The sequence below is a fragment of the Asterias amurensis genome, chromosome 21 (assembly GCF_032118995.1).
Source record: "Asterias amurensis chromosome 21, ASM3211899v1".
Classification (NCBI taxonomy): Eukaryota; Metazoa; Echinodermata; class Asteroidea; order Forcipulatida; family Asteriidae; genus Asterias; species Asterias amurensis.
Window position 1 is genome coordinate 11,607,266 of NC_092668.1, and position 17,202 is coordinate 11,624,467.

Below are 17,202 nucleotides of genomic sequence, written 5' to 3' on the forward strand. Positions count from 1 at the left end.
TTACTTAGGAAATGAGCAATGGAGAGCTGTTGGTAGTACACTTTGTGAGAATCGGCTCCCTCTGAAGTAGAGTAGTTTTTGAGGAAGAGTTAATTACTCATTCAAATAAAACAAAAACTTCAGCTGAAGCCTTTTATAGCATCTGAAAGCACACAAATTTGTGCACCAAGGGTTGTTTTTCTTTCATTTTTCTCTTGCACCAATTGAGTTGAAAGTTTCACAGATTTGTTATTTTATGGATATGTTGGGATACACCGAGTATGAATTTTGGTCTCTCACAATCCCAGCTATGGTGCCTTTAAGCTGTTTTTTTTTTTTTTGGGGGGGGGGGGGTTATGGGTGGCATTAAAATGTTATTTAAAAAGTCTTAAATTTGTCTTTCTTGAGTGTGCAGATACTCTGAGCAAGCACCATGTAAAATGTCCATTGACCAATAAAACATGTACCTCAATTCTTTGAAATCAATGCTATAAACATAATCCATACTGCATGTATGTACTGTAGACAAATCTGTTTTGTTTGTTTCGCCCACAGAAATGATTCTTATTTGGTAGTAATTGTACCGTAGCCTTTAAAAGATGTCCTTATATGGGTGATTACGACACATTTTCCTGTCGTTTAGACACGAGAACTGAGAATGTGGTCTAATTAATTATGTTGCCATGACGCTTTTACCTCCCAGCCATTGTCAAGAACGATTTGGCGAACGTAAGGAGGTCGACTATTAGCGGTGATAAATTCACTTCCAATGCAAAGGAACATACATTTATGCATACATTTCTAGGGCAGTGGAGCTTCTCCGTTGACGAGTAAATGAAAAAACATGAGTGGAAGTGTAAAGGTAGTCCTGATACTTCACAGAGGCAACGAAGGCGATTGCCTCCATGCCCCTGGTCATTGCCTTGGTGTCCGTAAAATGTTCCAGTAGAAATTTACAATTTCCTCTACCCTTTACCAAGGAGAAAATGCCTTGGTGCCCTTGCTCTTTCAAAAACGAAGCATACGAGCCTGACTGAAAACATGAGTGGAGGTGTTCAGACTTCAACGTGGGCTCATTTCTAGAGCTGACAAGATATAATTGCTGCTTAGTAAATGTTCTTAGCAGGTACTACTTATAGGATGGGATGCGTGCGTTTCTTTCTCAGTCTTAAATCCCATGTGCCCGTTGATTTCAGGGGCTAAATCAATGGTGTATGTTTGTGAACTAGTTTTTACTGAAAAGCGCATGTTTGTCAGAGATCAACTTAAACAAAGATAACATTATTGCTCTTTTGTTAAAGGCAGTGGACACTATGGGTCATAACTCAAAATAATTGTAAGCATAAAACCTTTCTTTGTAATGAGTAATAGGGAGAGGTTGATGGTAACAAACATTGTGAGAAACAGCTCCCTCTGAAGTAATGTAGTTTTCAAGAAAGAAGTTATTTTAAACGAACTTGAATTCGAGACCTCAGATTTAGAATTTGAGGTCTCGAAATCAAGCATCTGCAAGCACACAACTTTGTGTGACAAAGATGTTTTTCCTTTTTTCGCAACTTCGATGACCGATTGAGCTCAAATTTTCACAGGTTTGTTATTTTATGCATATGTTGAGAAACAACTGTGAAGACTGGTCTTTGACAATTATCAATAGTGTCCAGTGTCTTTAAAGAAAGGTGGAAGAGTGTGTTAAGCTGAGTCCTTGTATTGATAATTGAGTAAAACTCATTAAAAATTGTTTCCTAATGAAAATAGCACATTTTAATTTATACGCAGATAAGCAGAACTTCACTAAAAGCCCCTAAGTTTCTAGGAATCAAAACAGCACTGTTACGTCAAACTGCAAACTCATTGCAGACTCGATCCAAATAAGACTATGGAAAATGCATAGCAAGGATGACGAAATACCTTCATTCATTCCTGTGCAGAATTGTTTTTCACAGAACTAGGTCAAGTACTGAGTACAGTGCTAACACGCATCTGGGTGAGGGTAAAATCAAAATTAATATTCTTTACCCCCTCCCTGATGCAAATTTAACATCTATTGAACCTTTTTTAAATTATTACTCTGGTGTTTCTGATCAGCAGAGTGTGGGTTCGAATCCCCAGCCATGACACTTGTGTCCTTAAGCAAGACACTTAACCATTGCTTTTCGTTATTCGGATGGGACATAAATCCGTTGGTCTCATGTGTTGTATAAACGCATGTAAAAGAACCCAGTGCACTTATCGTAAAGAGAAGGGGTTCGCCCAGTGTTCCTGACTGGATTGGAACAGCAACTTGTAAAACCATTACATGTTGCTAAGGATTAGCACTCCTTGCAGTTATAATACCAGGCGCTTTGTATCATTTGGCAAAAGGCGCGTTATAAATATGGTTATTATTAATATTATTATTTACCTTCATTCAGTGCGTGTCGTAACATGTTTGCGTCACAAGACAGACAGATTTTATGCCGGTTTTCTGTGTCATCCGATTATACTCCAACCTTGCAAAAATTTAAATTCATACTAAAAAAAAATTGTCTTTTTTCTCCCCACTCGTTTCCTAAAGATTGGAGAATAATTCCAATTTAACGATCCAATATGAATCCAGGCCTGATACTTCACGGAAGGCAACAAAGGCTATTGCCTCTATGCCCCCGATCGTTGCCTCGGTGCCCTTGAAATGCTCTAGTAGAAATGTACAATTTCCTCATTAGATGCCCTTTACCATGGAGAAAATGCCTTGGTGTTTTGCCCTTTCTAAAACGATCTGCATACAGGCCTGTAAATCCTCTTAAGTTATTTTACAAAATTGGTCATTTGCCCTTTTTAAATTATTCTCAACGTTCTTAAATTTCACAGAACGTCCAAGAATGTTTGCTAAACTCAAAGAAAAAAAAAACAGGTTAAGTAAAATGTCACATTTCCTTTAAATGGCGAAAGTGTCTTAGATTTGGTAAATGCCAAAACCTTAAAAAGTAAATTATGATTGTGCTACGACTACGCCTATGATATGAACCATTCCAACATCGGTCCTAAGCCGTCGAGGCTTGGCATTTGGAGCGGAAAGAGAAACACAAGTGTGGCTATTTTTCTTGCGTGGAAATTTAACAAAAAATTGAAATACGAGTAGCATGGATAGAGCTAGGGTTTACTATGGTATGACGTGTTTATTAGTCTATGCCGTTGTATAGTATACCTTGATTTCACGATGAATTTATATTACAGTGGGCTCAGGCATTTTTGTCAAGTCTAAAAATAATTACCGACCTTAAGCCGATATGTGTTTGCCCGTCCGCTATTCAGGTTGAGGGAATTTATAGCATTGGTTTTTTTTCCTGATATTGTATTATTTTTAATGCAGATTGACGTCAGTGCGTGTTGTTAATGCGTAGATCATTGAGATTGTCATTATCATTTTGCTGTTGGCCTAGTTGCTGATGTAGATAACAATGTGGATGTTTTTTGTAATCAATCCTTGTTGAGTTAGTGTAAATGTGACGCAATAAAAAAAAAATAAAAAAAAAATTGTTCTGTTATTTTACATCCCACCAAAAAAAAAAAAATCAAAAATAGTCAATACTTTATTTTATGTTTAACTTTTAAATTTTAAACTAGTTGCCTGAGGTTTAAAATACCAAAAGATGTTTTCATTTTTATGGAAGTTGGCATCGAGGATAAAGAATATTAATTTTGTTTTGTGTACCCTTATACAGCGATGTGTGTTTAGCTCTGTATACTCAGTAATTTCCCAAGCTCTGTTATAGGATTCAAACTGCCTCTAGCTACAGGGCAATCTTGGTGGTCTAGTTGGTAAGACACTGCTCTAAAATTGCAAAGGTCATGGGTTCGAATCCCACTCTGCCTTTGATCTTTGGTCACAGAGTTTGTAAAGTACTGAGTAATATGAGTATACAGTGCTAACACACATCAGTGCATATTTTCTATATATGTGTAAAACCCCAAATTCATAATGATTCTGTGTTATAAGTATAATAATGATTATCTTCAAATTATATCGTTGCGGTACCCGCTGCCAAAACATAGGATTCGAACTGCCTCTAGCTGCCGGGCAACCTCGGTAGTCTAGTTGGTAAGACACTGCTCTAGAATTGCAAGGGTCGTGGGTTCGAATCCCACCCGAGTAACATGCCTGTGATATTTTTTCACAGGACTCGGGAAAGTACTGAGTATACAGTGCTAACACACATCGGTGTATGGGTAAAAAAACAAAATTAATATTCTTTATCCCCGATGCAAATTTATCATCTATTATATCGTTGCGGTACCCGCTGCCAAAACATAGGATTCGAACTGCCTCTAGCTGCCGGGCAACCTCGGTGGTCTAGTTGGTAAAACACTGCTCTAGAATTGCAAGGGTCATGGGTTCGAATCCCACCCGAGTAACATGCCTGTGATTTCTTTTTACAGGACTCGGGAAAGTACTGAGTATACAGTGCTAACACACATCGGTGTATGGGTAAAAAATTAAAAATAAATTAAGATTATCTTCAAGTACGAGCTAATCCACAAATAAGAATTGCAGAATGGAGTGGTGATAAAAAACCTATATTGCACGGCTAATATCACTACCTGCGTCTTGTGTGTTCTATGTCACGCGCCAAGTTTGCTTGAAGATAAATAACGTTATCGCACGTGCGTCATGGAAATACGGAAAATATAGCGGCCTCGTTGGATATGGGACGCAGAAGCGCTATATTTTTCTGTATTCCATTTTGTGTTTGTGTGATAACTTATAATTATAATCATCATGATAAAGACCACAGTATTTGTCAGGCAAGACGCTCATGGCGCAACAAAAACAGTTAAGATAAGATGGGTGACAATTCGAAACTTGACAGGATTTTTTTCTCATAGATTTATTTATTTTGTTTACCTTGGCATGTACCAACATGTATTGTGTAAGGGTAGCCCTAATTACATTAGAGATGCTTAGCCAACGTTGCAAATAACGACAATCACCGCCATTGTTATTTTTTTTATTTATAATAATGCTTACTGTACCTCTGTGGTGGGTTTACACTGCATTAGTCCGATCTTAGCCGTTAACACTGTGTGATAAATTGCTGTGTCACGTTCAGGATCGCATTTGTATGCAAGGTTTTTAGCTAGAAATTTGCAAAAAGGGTGTCAAAATTGTTTACAATACATTTATGTGTGAATGACTAGTAAAATAGGAAGCCAATTTTAAACCAGCCGGCCAACACTATGGTTGTATGTATTGGGCCTGTTTGTTGAAACGCATAGAGATGTTTCTCTTAATTTTTTTCTAAAAAAATGACTGAGTTCCATTGACAAAACCATTCCTCAGTTGAATTGGAATCCGACAAGTTTGCAGTTTACAAAAATCATTTTGGTTCCTGAGAATAAATTGCAACAGAGCGATATTTGAACCAACCAAATGCCTGTACTCTTTACAAACTGAGCTATCTTGCTTTTATATGGTGGTATCCCGATTTTGTTTGAAAAAAATTAATTAAAAACCATGTCTTTTTCTTCCGGAGTATTGATAACAAGCAGTGAAGCTTTTCTTTGAACTGACGGTTTCAAGCCTTATTGCGCAGTGTAGGTCAAAGATATATCGCTACAATGCCACAATTGCTATGGTGATAAATTGAACAATGTGGCAAGTGAATTGAGAAAATATCCCGACCGCAGGGAGATGGGGGATGAAGCATTGTATGGTTAGCAAGGAAACAAACTGGCTGTGAGATGGCCTTGAAGAGGAATTAAAGGGTTTGGGTACTTATTGTACCACACAAAATACAAACGGCAACAAATTTACACTAAAGACATTGAACACTATTGGTTATTGTCAAAGACCAGGGCCCAATTTCATGGCTCTGCTTACCGCCGAATTCTGCACCTAGATCGCGATTTCCCACTTACGTGCAAGCGCCAAATTTCTACGCTAGCCTTGTAAGCGTAGAATGCCAAGTAACGTGAAGTACGCACACGCAGAAGCCCAAATTCGCCACTAACCCGTGAAATACACTTGCCGTAAGCACAGATATACCTGCTTCCGTAAGCGCCGATTCTGTGCTTACGGTAAGCAGAGCCATGAAATTGGGCCCAGTCTTCTCACTTGGTGTATCTCACCATATGCATAAAATAACAAACCTGTGAAAATTTGAGCTTAATCGGTCATCAAACTTGCAAGATAAAAATAAAAGAAAGAAAAAAACACCCTTGTCACACGAAGTTGTGTGCGTTGATGGTTGATTTTGAGACCTCAAGTTCTAAATCTGAGGTCTTGAAATCAAATTCGTGGAAAATTACTATTTTCTCGAAAACTACGTTACTTCAGAGGGAGCCGTTTCTCACAATGCTTTATACTATCAACAGCTCCCCATTAATCATTACCAAGTAAGATATTATGCTAGTAATTATTTTGAGTTATTACCAATAGTGTCTACTGCCTTTAAACTTACAAAGTTTAAAGATATTGGTGATAGAAAGCTTCCCTTAGATTTTTACTTGCTGAGGTGCTGTAGTTTTTGAGAAATGAGTAAAACAATTTAATTAAAATTATTTTAGCATCATGTACAACAGATTTACACAACTCTCCTGAAAAGTTATGTTTCCCATGGCTTCTCTGCCCTATCTGTCACTTTTTAGTTGAGCAGGACTTGTTGGGGTAGTCAACTTCAAATTCCGTGATGTTTTTTGATTTTTTTTCCCAATGACCGTCGTCAAGTGTAGCGTGACGTCATCTTAAAGGTATAGTTTTACAAGATCTATATACACTAAGGGGGAAATGCACCATCGAGCTAAAACTTAAAGGTATAGTTTTACAAGATCTTTATACATTAGGGGGGAAATGTGCGATCGAGCTAAAAAGTTTTTCATATATTCAATCCGGGATGCGTTACATCTACAAGTTGCGGACATATCATGATGACGTCATCAAGTGTCACACGATGCCACCTTAAGGAAGAGTGCAGTTTTACAAGATCTATACGAACAGAAATAAATGTGCATTCAATCTGAAACCTTTCATGGATTCCCGTAGGGATGTCTTTCATCCAAAGTAAGAGGTCCTGTCATCAAATGTCACATCTTACACCTTTAAACATGACGTCTTGTCACGGTAAAGGGGCAAAAAGCGCTTTGTTTTGTTATGTTTCACTGTTTAGTTTAGATGATCTCCCCACCAAGGGAACCTAGCAAACTCCCACAAAGGGATATACATGTAATCGCCAAGCTGGCAAAAGCCAATTTCTCTCCTACAAACATTGGTTTAAAGGCAGTGGACACTATTGGTAATTGTCAAAGACTAGCCTTCACAGTTGGTGTATCTCAACATATGCATAAAATAACAAACCTGTGAAAATTCATCAAACTTGCGAGATAATAATGAAAGAAAAAATACCCTTGTGTGCGTTTAGATAGTTGATTTTGAGACCTCAAGTTCTAAACTTGAGGTCTCGAAATCAAATTCTTGGAAAATAACTTCTTTTTCAAAAACTATGGCACTTCATCAGAGGGAGCCATTTCTCACAATGATTTATACCATCAACCTCCTCCCATTACTCGTCACCAAGAAAGGTTTTACACTAATAATTATTTTGAGTAATTACCAATAGTGTCCACTGCCTTTAAGGTCTTGTGAAATAAATGCTGGTCCGGGGGTGGATTTCACAAAGAGTTAGCACTAGTCTTATCTAGAGTTAGGACCAGTTACTCGTCCTAACTTTAGGACTATCCATGCAATTTGTATATCTCCTAGGACTAGTCCTAAGTTAGGACTAGTCCTAACTCTTTGTGAAATCGACCCCAGTAAATATTGTAACTTACAAGCCATGTGGTCTTGCTTGGTTTGTCCACCTATATTCAAGCCCTGTCATTATTCCATGATGACTAGTTGATTGAAATAGGTCACTAAACAGTTTATAAAAATATGACCTAAACACCGTACCACAGTGGCTTACAAAACCGCATGCTGAATAAATCATTCTTAAAGACACTGGGGTGGATATCACAAAGGTAGTCCTACGTAACTTTAGGACTAGTCCTAGGCAATGCTAAGAGATAGAACCAGTCCTAAGTTAGGATGGGTTACTGGTCCTAACTTAGGACCAGTCCTATCTCTTAGCATTGCCTAGGACTAGTCCTAAGTTAGGACTACCTTTGTGAAATCCACCCCTGGGCACATTTGGTAATTGTGAGAGACCAGTCTTCTCATTTGGTGAATCCCAACATATGCATGAAATAACAAACCTGTGAAAATTTGAGCTCAATTGGTCGTCGTGGAAGTTGCGAGAGAATAATGGAAGGAAAAACACTCTTGTTGCACAAGTTGTGTGCTTTCAGATGCCTTGACTTTGAGACCACAGCTGAGGTTTGGAATTCAACAAACATTATAGTGAGAAATTACTTCTTTCTCAAAGTTATTTCAGAGGGAGCTGTTTCTCACAATGTTTCATTATACTATCAACAGCTCTCCTTTGCTCCACACCAAGTAAGTTTTGATGCTAACAACTGTTTTGAGTAATTACCGTTAGTGTCCTGTGCCTTTAACTTGGCTGACGGTCTTGTATCCCAACCTGTCTACCCTAGCAGACGTTGATGTATACAACTCGCTACCAATGTCAGTCATCTAATGAACAACATCTTTCCGGATCGCTAAGTGAAACCAAGTGTCTGAACGTTTTGTACTGTCGGCTCATAGCACTGGTAAGAAAGCCCTGTGTATTAAAGGCATTGGACATGTTTGGTAATTACTATTTATTACCATACTTCCATGAAAACAAAATTGACAATTACATGTATTTTGGAGTAAAGAAACATATCTTTAAGTAACAGTAAACATAAATGTAATGAATAGAGTATGGGGCTTTTCTGATAAGCAGAAGCTTGTAAGAAAACAAACAAACAAACAAACAAACAAACAAACAAACAGACAGACAGACAAAGAAACAGACGAACAGATGAACATAAGACATGACACAACAAGTTCATAATGGAGAGCTGTTGAAAGTATAAAACATTGTGAGAAATGACTCCCTTCTCTGAAGTAACGTGGTTTTTTGAGAAAGAGGTAATATCTCATTCAAATAATTAAAGGCTTCAGTTCCTTTAATTATGCGTCTGAAAGCACACACTGGGTGTTTTTTTCTTTTGTTGTTTTCTTGCAACTTCGATGGCCAATTGAGCCCGAATTATCACAGATTTGTTATTTGATGCATATGTTGGGATACACCAAGTGAGAATATAGGTCTTTGACAATTACCAATAGTGTCCAGTGCCTTTAAGTGGATGTTTTGCTGTTGGACCTAAGTGAACTTTATTTTGCGTTCTTTTGGCGTAGGTTTTGCTGTGTGTTGAAGTGTGGAGGGATCACCGGAAAGCTAGTAACGTTTTCCTGATACCTACTTTGTGTGAGATCTGTTAGGGATTAGTGTTAGGGTAAAAAGGCAACAGGATATTAGATGTGAATTGTTTACTTTGGGGATGTTGGCTGAGGTTGGTTTTGAAGTTTTTTTTTATAAATGCAAGCTGATTGGAAAAGGGGCTACAAGATGACAAAATTGAGAAAAAAGTAAGTTTCTATTCCTCTTAAAACAGTCTAGATTGTATGATTTTGGAATTATTTTGGAATTATCTTGCTGGACAGAAGTGGTGACTTTCGTGGCAATTTGACAGACACATTTTTCTTTTTGGGTCCTGTGGTTGTTTGAGATCTGATGGCTGTCAAAATTTTGACTTCCATAAATGGCCGACCGTGTTTGACGACGAGGCAAAAAGGAAAACCATGCAATTTCGAGGCATATTTGTGCGGATCATTGTTTTCTACTTTTAAAACAGCTTTTCAAAGACAAACTCAACCGTGTGATGGGTCACAGCTCAAGCGTCCTTTGTTTTGACTGATTGGTCCTAAATAGATTCCCTTGTTTTGTTTTGATTTGTTTGTTTGTTTGTTTGTTTGAATGATCTTCCCATCAAGGGAACTCCGCAAACTCTCACAAAGGAATATAAACACCAAGCTGGCAACAGCCAATCTCTCTCATACAAACATTGGTTTAACGTCTATGATTATGAATGACACAAATCAAGAAACTAGACGACAATATTTATTCTAGTCATTGTGAAATCAGTAGTTAGCTGGGGGATTCAAACCCGCAACCTTGTGATTGCAAGTCCTGCAGTCTAACCACTTTGAAGCCTCCCCAGTCTGTAGTGAAGCATTTATGACTGGCCTTCTTTGCTATTGACTGATTACGGTCAGGACGGTATCATGTCAACGTATCAATATGTGCTTATCATAGGGATTCATTAGATCATGGTTAGATGCTAGCACTGATAGGTAGGTTACCCGTGTGTGGAGGAGTGTGAACATATGGTGTATCAATGATTCAACGTAAATACGTAGATAGGAAGTGTCAATTGATTGGGAATGGCGCGGGGGGTACTTGTGAGGGCACTGTTGCGTGGGGATTGGGTGCTTGGTGCATTGATAAGTGGTTCTGAGTTGTGGTTTGATGATGCTCCAAATACACCAGAGTAATTTCTCTGTTTTTGTTTCTTAATACTGTCAATAAGTGTCTTGTGTTTAAAGGCACTGGACACCATTGGTAATTGTCAAAGACCAGTATTCTAACTGAGTGTATCCCAACAAAAAACATAAAATAACAAATCTGTGAAAGTTTTTGGCTAAATTGGTCGTCGAAGTTGAAAGAGAATAATGGAAGAAACATCATTGTTTCATAAAATTTTTCATTGTGGTTTTTTTTTTTTTGTGTGAAAAAGGCTTCAGGCCTGAAATGTTGTCAGATTCAAATAGTTGAGTGAGACATATTGTCATTCTCAAAAACTCCATTACTTCAGAGGGAGTTGTTTGTCACAATTTTGTATACTATCAAAAGGTCTCCATGGCTCATTACAAAGTAAATTTTTATGCTAATGCAATATTTGAGTCATTACAAAAAAATCATTGACAACAGCTTTCCTTTATATAGAATTTGAAACTTTGTATGTTTTGAGTATAATTAATGAGGTTTTGAGGTAGCACCATGTGTAAATCTCTTTTGAGAAGTGGCCCTACCCCACAGGGCAAGTTAAAAAGTCGTTTCACTAGTGGTTTTTACAACACAATATAAGCAGGGCTAGTGTTAAAGGCAGTGTACACTATTGGTAATTGTCAAAGACAGTTGGTGTATCTCAACATATGCATAAAATAACTAACCTGTGAAAATTTGAGCTCAATCGGTCATCGAAGTTGTGAGATAATAATGAAAGAAAAAGGCACCCTTGTCACACGAAGTTGTGTGCGTTTAGATGGTTGATTTCGAGACCTCAAGTTCTAAATTTGAGGTCTCAAAATCAAATTCGTGGAACATTACTTCTTTCTCCAAAACTATGGCACTTCAGAGGGAGCCGTTTCTCACAATGTTTTTTACCATCAACCTCTCCCCATTACTCGACACCAAGAAAGATTTTATGCTAATAAATATTTTGAGTAATTACCAATAGTGTCCACTGCCTTTAAGGGTGATCCCTATTAAATAAAAACCTATAACATTGTTCAATCTGAGGATTGTGAGATGGACCTCGTGCTTTGCGGCTGCCCAGTCAGTTTCAATACAAAGAATGATTTCCTATCTGAGTAATGACTATTGAAGACTTCCACAATCATGCCACTGGCAACAGACATCGGACAATAGCAGCAGAAAGCTCTCCCTTTTCAGCCACTGACCGCTGTCTCTTTACAGGGGACATTTGTCTGCAATCAATGGGAAATTATCAGCAATCTATGACACCTCAAATCTGACCTCAGTCAAGGTTGTGAATATAAGCACTTGAGAATATAATTAAGCTTATTACTATATCGGATGGTTAGAATTTGAGATGTGGTAATATTTGTTAAACTGGCGACATCATTTCCCGCGAACTGCCTCTAGCTACCAGGCAACCTCGGTAGTCTAGTTGGTAAGACACTGCTCTAGAATTGCAAGGGTCGTGGGTTCGAATCCCACCCGAGTAACATGCCTGTGATATTTTTTCACAGTACTCGGGAAAGTACTGAGTATACAGTGCTGACACACATCAGTGTATGGGTAAAAAACCAAAATTAATATTGACATCATTTCCCCAAAATGCAGACTTTAATTCTGAGAGAAACGTAACGGAATTGGTTGGAATTTTTTGGGGGTGAAGATCACAGATTTACATAAAACTTGCACGGACAGTTGAGGATTTAAGATGTGGCAAATAAAAATGATCATAGTATTTTGTTAAATTAGTGTTATCATTTCCCAAAATAAAGACAATATTATACTTTAAAACCCATCTGTTCTGTCAATCTGGTTATAGCGCTTAGAAACTTCCGTATTTAGCGCTCTATAAATGTTGTAATTATTTTATCGCAAGCAGGAAAAGTTGACGTTTTCAATAATCTTATCTTTTAAGCTCCTTTGCTTTACAGAAAATTAGCTTTTAAGCACTAGTTAACCCAAGTCTCTGCTTTAGGCGCTGGTTAACCATAATTGCTGCATTAAGTCTTGAGTAGTTTAATCCCTAAACAGCTCACGTAGGAAGCTAAACTGGGATGGTGCGTTGGTGGCGCCATTGGTCGACGGTGCAAGGTGCGAAGAGAATAAATAATAAAAAGGAAAACAAAAAGGTTGTGCACTATTTACATTGTGCAAGACTGGATTCCTCCATGGTTTACAGCATCCTAGAGCCAGCCAGAGGTCGTAGGACTGTAATTGCTGGCAGGGCAACCTGTTGGAATGCTGGGATGGATGGCGCATAGACTGCTGTAGAGGGTAGATGATTCCAGATCCTAACTGTTCATGGGTAGAATGAAAATTTGTATTGGTCGTTAGAGGCATCTGGTATGGTATATTTTGAGAGTGTGATCCTGTCTGGCGATGTATGTAGCTGGCTTGATAGATGGTGGCATTTGAATGTTGACGAGACCATGGTGTATTTTAAAGAACATGGTGGACTGTGCAAGGAGGCGTCTTACATAAAGGGTTTCCCATCCCAGGTTGTTGATGAGTTCTGTGACCGAGGTTGTTCTTCGGTAATCGTTGTAGATGAAGCGTGCCGCTGACCTTTGTAAGCAGTGGTTAAAGTACTGGTAAACCACCATTGCTGCTTCAAACACTTGTTAGCTGTGCTTACTGCTTTAAACACTGTTTAACCACAGTTGCTGCTTTAAATGCTGCTTAACAATGGTTGTACCTTTAAGCGCTGCTTAATCATGGTTGCTGCTTTAAACGCCAAATAAACCACAGTTGCTGCTTAACTTCATAGGCGGTTATTACCTCTCGTCCATAATACACTGCCCAACTGTCATGAATAAGCACGATCAGAGATACATGAGGCATTATTATGACGGGCAGTCTTAACACAGAGAAGGACTTACCTAACAAGAAAAACACACATGTTTCAGATTCGTCAACAAATTGAAATGAAATTCTTAACACCTGCGAGTGAAGATGATGAAGTGGCGTTTAAGTTTAGATGTCAGAGGAAGCCTCGGATAAATATCCAGTCGAGTGTCCTTACATTATCCTCCAGTAAATACTTTGAGACTCGGTTAATTAAGTAGTACGGATCTTGTGTTGCGTTTTAATTCTGACATAACACAGGCTTGGGCAATCAATATAGATTGTTTTGGTTTTATAGTTTGAAGTTGATAAATAAGTTTTCAAACAAAGCAGTTTTGGTGTCTGTTATTCACATATATTTATAGACCATGGACACTATTGGTAATTGTCAAAGACCAATCTTCACAGTTGGTGTATCTCAACATATGCATAAAATAACAAGCCTGTGACAATTTGAGCTCAAATGGTCGTCAAAGTTGCGCGATAAAAATGAAAGAAAAAACGCCCTTGTCACACGAAGTTGTGTGCTTTCAGATGGTTGATTTCGAGACCTCAAGTTCTAAATCTGAGGTCTCGAAATCAAATTCGTGGAAAATTACTTCTTTCTCGAAAACTATGTTACTTCAGAGGGAGCCGTTTCTCACAATGTTTTATGCTATCAATCTCTCCCCATTACTTGTTACCAAGTAAGGTTTCATGAAAATAATTATTTCCAGTAATTACAAATAGTGTCCACTGCCTTTAAAGGGAAGGTACATGATTGGTAATTGTCAAAGAACATTGTTCTCACTTGGTGTATTCCATCATAAGCATAAAGTAACAAGCCTGTAAAAATTTGGGCTCAATTGGTCATCGAAGTTGCAAGAAAATGATGAAAGAAAAAACAGCCTTTTTGCACGAATTTGTGTCCTTTTAGATAAGAATAAAAGGCTTCTAGCTAGAAGCCTTTTATTATTTTCAAGTGTGAAATAACCTTTTTCTCAAAAACTACGTTACTTCAGAGGGAGTCATTTCCCACAATGTTTTATACTATCAACAGCTCCCCATTAAAGGTTGGCTGCAGTGTTTTTTTTAAATAATTTAAACGATTAAACAAGACTTTTTAAACCTGAAATATTATTTAATTATTTCTTATTAAATGCGCAAGTATTTTAAAAATGGTTTTCAAGAGATTAGGAGAACCCACCCCGCCCCTAAAAGGGGCATAAACATGACGTCATGTCGGGAACCCGAGCCGTCTGGCCCCCTGGCTGTGTGCATATAGAGACGTGTGCACTGTGTGGCCTGGTACCTAGGTGCGTGTAGTTAGGGACCAGACTCTTTTTGCCGACGATGTGTTTGAATCCTTGGCGTGACGTCGATGGTAGGGGGGGCGGTAACAATCCACAAAAGGGGGGGATGACTTATTCGAGTCTATACCAACATTATGCATAAAATTAAAAATCTGTGAATTTTTTTTGGCTCAATTGGTCATCGAAGTTGAAAGAGAATAATGGAAGAAACATCATTGTTTCATAAAATTTTTCATTGGGTTTTTATTTTTTTTGTGTGAAAAAGGCTTCATGCCTGAAATGTTAACTTCAGATGCTCGTTACCAAGTCAGTTTTTAAGTTAATATTTGTTTCGAGGTGCATTTTGTAAAATCTGACAACCATGTTACAATTTAGCAAGGGACCCTTGCTAAATTGCTCTCGTGTGAAAGGGGCTTAAGTCTTACCACCAGAAATCACATAATTATTTATCGTTTGGAGATCTTTTTAGTTGGGGTACACTGTGGATATTATGACTTTATTTGTCGCGATCGTCCCTCATGATTACAAACTCTAAACATAATGACCCCTTCTACGGTGTGTTTGTGTTTTTCAGCCAGTCTTTTACTGCACAACCATCGATTTTTGAGTCATTTTTGCTAGTGTTATGATATGGCTGTCGTAATCAAGTATTATTTTGAGCCATTCCAAGATTTCACACGAGGTGCATTTTGTAAAATCTTACAACCATGCTACAATTTAGCAAGGGACCCTTGATAAATTGCTCCTGTGTGAAAGTGACTTTTTTTGTCAGCTCTACCATGTCCTTTTAACTTTTGAAATATTGTACCATAGTTGCAATTCAGTTTTTATGCTGTGATAACTATTGTGAAGTAGTCTTTTGTCTATCATCTATCTATCTATTCCTGTGTAATACCTTTAAAGGCAGTGGACACTATTGGTAATTACTCAAAAATAATTATTAGCATAGAACATTACTTAGTAACAAGTAATGGGGAGAGGTTGATAGTATAAAATATTGTGAGAAACGGCTCCCTCTGAAGTGACGTAGTTTTCGAGAAAGAAGTAATTTTCCACAAACTTGTTTTTGAGACCTCAACTTTAGAATTTGAGGTCATGAAATCAAGCATCTGAAGCACACAACTTCGTGTGACAAGGGTGTTTTTTTTCTTTCATTATTATCTCGGAACTCCAACGACCAATCGAGCTCAAATTTTCACAGGTTTGTTATTTTATGCACATATGTTGAGATACACCAAGTGAGGAGACTCAGGTTTTTGACATTTACCAATAGTGTCCATTGTCTTTAACTTTTACCAAAGTTGCAATTCAGTTTTTATGCTGTGATAACTATTGTGAATAAGTCTTTTGTCTATCTATCATCTATCTATCTATTCCTGTGTAATAGCTTTAAAGAAACACAGAAACACAGAGGCAATTTCTTTCATCGTTCTTCTAGCGGCTATCTAGCAGTCGCCAGAACTTAGAAATTACAAAGTTCCTGTTTGCTACGACAGTCGGATTCCATTCAGGGTCGGCTAATGAATGAAAAAGCTCTGGTTGAGACGGAAATTGCAAATAGAAAGCTGTGTCTCTAAGGGTTTGCTATTATTATCAACCTGGCAGCAAAAACAGAAAGCGCCAAAATGATATCTTGTCATTTTATTTTTTTAAATTTTTTTATGATCGTCAGTTTTTGATATAGACTAATTAAATGTCAGGCCATTATAGAGATTTTTGAAATATCTTTAAAAAATCTATGGATCTGGATTTCTCAAAGATCTATTATAATTAAATATGCTAGAAATAGCTGGAGATATCTGTCATTACCTCAAGATATCTTAGATTTGGGGTATCAATTAAATACACTTCTTTTGATGATTTGTCAAGTCCAGGTGATTCATATATTAGAATAAGTAGCAGTTTAAAGCAATCGTACAACATCGGTAAACAGTATTGTCCAAAGGCCCACACTTCGTGTATCACAACTTATATTTAAAATAACAAACCTGTGAAAATTTAAGCTCAATCGGTCATCGGAGTCGGGAGAAAATAACGGGAAAACCAACCCTTGTTTCCGCACGTTTCGCATGTCATGACATGTGTTTAAAAAAATCGGTAATTCTCGTTATCGAGAATTGATAATTGTTTTAATGGTTATGGAAAAAAGTAATGCATTTCATGGAATAATATTTCAAGAGAAGTCTTTCACCATTACCCTTCTGTAAACCCTGTAAGTTATTTGTAAATCTGTGAACTTTAAATTTTTGTTCTGTTCAGACAGTGTCCAATAGCTTTAAAGTAATTTTGCATTGATGTAGAGATATATATTACAACATCTGGAAGCAGATATTTATTTTCCACTAAAAAACAACAACCAGTGCTTTGGCTAATAACTTTTAATCTATGTTGACTCCCACTTCATTTTTAAACTGCCCCTTTAATCAATCCGCGAGAATTTGAAAACCAAGAAAAAGTCATATACTCAGAACTAAAAGGTTCTCATTTGATTTTTATAATCAGTAAGCTTTCAACATGCATAAAATAACAAACCTGTGAAAATTTGAGCTCAATTGGTCGATGAAGTTGCGAGATAACTATGAAAGAAA

At 37.5% G+C, this 17,202-nt stretch overlaps 1 protein-coding gene across 1 annotated transcript in view; it reads left to right on the forward strand.

Moving 5' to 3' along the window:
• The window catches only part of LOC139952867 (zinc finger MIZ domain-containing protein 1-like), a 164,320-nt gene that overhangs the window by 19,484 nt on the left and 127,634 nt on the right, over nucleotides 1-17,202 (forward strand). The window lies entirely within an intron of this gene.